The sequence below is a fragment of the Crocuta crocuta genome, unplaced genomic scaffold, assembly GCF_008692635.1.
Source record: "Crocuta crocuta isolate KB4526 unplaced genomic scaffold, BGI_CrCroc_1.0 scaffold290, whole genome shotgun sequence".
Taxonomy (NCBI): Eukaryota; Metazoa; Chordata; class Mammalia; order Carnivora; family Hyaenidae; genus Crocuta; species Crocuta crocuta.
This window is the reverse complement of record NW_027527429.1, coordinates 1,841,912-1,845,305: the sequence shown is the minus strand read 5'-3', so window position 1 is coordinate 1,845,305 and position 3,394 is coordinate 1,841,912. Positions and strand designations below refer to the sequence as shown.

At 61.3% G+C, this 3,394-nt stretch overlaps 1 protein-coding gene across 1 annotated transcript in view; it reads right to left on the bottom strand.

Moving 5' to 3' along the window:
- Positions 1-3,394, bottom strand: part of HDAC4 (histone deacetylase 4) — a 278,417-nt gene that overhangs the window by 143,407 nt on the left and 131,616 nt on the right.

The window sequence follows — 3,394 nt, the reverse complement described above, 5'->3', positions numbered from 1 at the left end:
CCGCGGCCCCCGCGCCCGGCCCCCCTGCCGCTCCAGACTCACGGTCAGAGTCCGAGGCACGCGGCAGCAGTAATAATTCAGCCTCCACCCCAGCCCATTTCCCTCTCCAATTTTATTTTTTATACAAATTTTTTATTTTAGAACAGTTGTGGGTTTCCAGAAAACTTACACATAGCGCGGAGAGCTGTCACATAGCCACCTCCCCCGCAGGGAGCGTCTCTTGTGGGCACGGCGGCCTAAGCTCCAACTGAAGGCCAGGGTCGGCCCAGGTTTCCTGTGCGCCCCGCTGCCCTCTCTCTGTCCCAGCCGCCGCCCGGATCCCACGGGGCCCCACTGGGCTGGGACACTTCCTCTGACCTCCCCCATGTGGGGTACGGGGACAGCGTGGAGGAGGGAGCTCAGGGACTCTGGGGACTGTCCCCCCCCACCCCCCGGGACTTGTGGGCTCTCCTCCTGACCAGACAAGGAAGGCCACTCCTGTCACGTGACATCACACTCTAGCAACATGACAGTGGTCAGGGCTGGCCCCCTCGGTCACGGGGCCGGCCTCTCCCCCCCCGTAAGCTGCTGTTTTAGTCCCCATCCACACAGCATTCTCTGCAATGAGGCCGCTCTGTGAAGCCCGCACTGCTGACATGCTGAGGGCGGCCCTTTGGGGTCCACGCCCCAGGACTAGCGTGAGGGGTGTGCTCCCGGGGACACAGCGAGCCAACACCAGACACGGAGGCAGCCTGGCCTCCGGGGCCCCAGGAGAAGGCGGGAGCCAGGTGTGGAGGGCAGGGCTGGGAGGAAGGAACCACACAGAGCCGCGGGCTGGGGACGGCCTTCAAGGCTGCCAGCCTGGCTCAACGGCTGTACCGCCTGCACCCAAGGCGTGACCCTGGGCTCCTCCATCTGTATTCTCTCTGGCCCACCCTGCAGACGAGCTGAACAGGAATCCTGTGTCTCAGGGCCTGCCCTGGGCCTGAGGAGCAGTCAGCCCATTTTCCAGCTGGAATAATGAAGGTTTTCCTTCCCTCTCCCGCGTCCCCGCCCAGTCCCCGCCCTGTCCCGTCTAAGAGGAAACATGATAGAATGTACACAGTCTGAGCCTTGGCTTTCACTCTGCCACTGGACTTGCCGCAGGCCACGGGCTGAGACGCGCAGGAGGTTCCGGGGTGAGGGGCACGGGGTCCTGGGGGCGGGCGGGCACTCTGCCAGGCAGCCTGGAGCTGGGTGGCCGGGTGCGCTGGGCTCTGAACAATGGCCGCAGCCCGAGAACGGGACATGGGCGTCTTCCTGCCCCTGCGATCCCGGAAGCACGTGTGGCTCACAAAGAAGCTGGCGCTTGGGGGTAAAGGGGGCTGGTCTCCAGGCTGGGGGGGCGCCGAGTGGCATAAATGCCCAGGGTCTCAGGTGGAACAAGAGAAGCCCTGGGTTCGCATAAAAACCAACTTAATGAGGAAAGTGACATCCCTGCAGCAGGGACACGTGTGCCCCCGTGGGTGTCTGCCTGAAGCTCGAGGCAGGGGGGAAGCTGGGAAGAGACGGGTAAGCCCTCGTGAGGACCGGAGGAAAGACGGCAGGTCTCCGGCCGGAGTGTGGACAGAAGGCTTCCAGCCTAGGGCCTCAGCAGGTGTCTACACCGAGGGGCCCACCCCACTCAACTCCGCCCTACCTTCCGGGGTGCGCGGCAGGGACATGTGAGAGTCAGGGTGGGGTCACTGGGGCCTGGGCTCAGTGCCAGCGTCAGCGGGAAGCCAGCACGTCCCCGCGCCCAACCTGAGAGGGCTGCACGGCCTGGAAAGCAGACCCCTGTTCTCTGATGTTGTAAAAGGGGGCTCGCTACACTGAAACGTCCCCGCTCAGGGCCACGGACGTGATTCATCAGCTCGGCAAAATACTCAAATCCCCCCAGGTCCCCTGATGACCTGAACCCCCACCCCAAAAGGTGGCCCGCCCCGTCCGTCCCCCCAGGCACCGCCCGCCCTGGCGCAGACCGCACCCGGCGGTGCCCAGGCCCAGGGAGGCCCACAGACTCCGGGCGAGGAGCGGGCGCTCTCCCTGCCATTCTGCTAACAGCCTCCAGTGGCAGGTCCGCAGTCACCGAAAACTACCCGAGTTCTACAATAAAGCCCGTACCCGCCCATTAATGTGAATTAAACTTTAATGAGTTAAACAGTGTGAGCTTCTGAGGCACAGCCAGCAGCGCTGTGTGTGGATTTATCGGGGGAAATGAGGATGGAAGACAGGCTTTCCCTTTAGCGATCTCTCCCTTCAGGAAAATCAGGCCGACTCTTAAAACGTCACGGCTAATCTATGAAATCTGCTTCTCCTCCACCTAAAAAAAATCAAAACCAGCTCTAGCTGCTTGTTTGTAGGAAACACGGGTCTGAAGGGCGGTGTTCAGAGGACACCTGGAGGCTGAGAGCCATCAGGAGTGGCGTGGGAAGTTGCCCAGGACAGTTACCCAGCTCCCCCCAGGTGCAGAGCCACCCGCACGTGCCCTTCCAGAAATGTCCGTCAGTCCCGACATCTGCATCCAAATCTGAACACACAACTAAAAAGGTATTTTCTAAGACCACCGGCCAAAACAGTGCATCGGCTGGGTATGAGATGGTCCTTAGGGATTATTCATTTTGTTGAGTGTGAGGATGGGATTGTATCTGTTAGAAACACATGCCGTAGCATTTGGGGGAAATGCTGTGGTGTCTGGGATTTGTCTTCAGTTCTCTAGGACGTTAGGCCGAGGAGGGGGCGGATAACGTGGGGACGCTCCAAAAGCACAGGGTTCTGAAGGTCGGAGATGGGCGTGGGGGCTCCCTCTATGCATTAAAGCCTCTCTCTTTTCATCTGTGTTTGAAATTTTTCATGGTATATTCAAGAGAGGCCAAGAATAAAAACAGGCCCCGCCCCTGTCTGAAGAGCGTCTGCTTCGCTGGACTCCAGCCAGGCCAGCACCCAGGCAGCCCTCTCGCTAACACGCCCGACAATCCCCAGCTACACCCAACCCCTCACCGTGCAGACGAGAGCAAGCTCGTGTGCAAGTCCGCGAACAGCCCGTGGGTGGCCAGGACGTGGGGGGCGGGGGGCCGGGTGGCACTGCCCCAGAAGACACGCTCTGCTTCCCCGCACACTTGGCAAGGTCAGCCCCCCAACTCCTGGGGCTGGATCAGGGCAAACAGCCCAACTGTCCACGCTGCTTCGGTCTGGGCACGCGGACCGCCCGCAGAGAGGCCCCAGTGAAGAGCGCGCAGAGAAGGCTCACAGCCCGCTCCCTGGGAGTTTGCTCCCGAAAATTCAAAAGCAGAAGCACACTGGGTCGCACACCTGTCTGAGACTGGGTCCACAGTCCGGAAAGCTCTGGTGACGGGAAGAGCACACGGCGGGCACACACGCGGGGGGGGGGACAAAG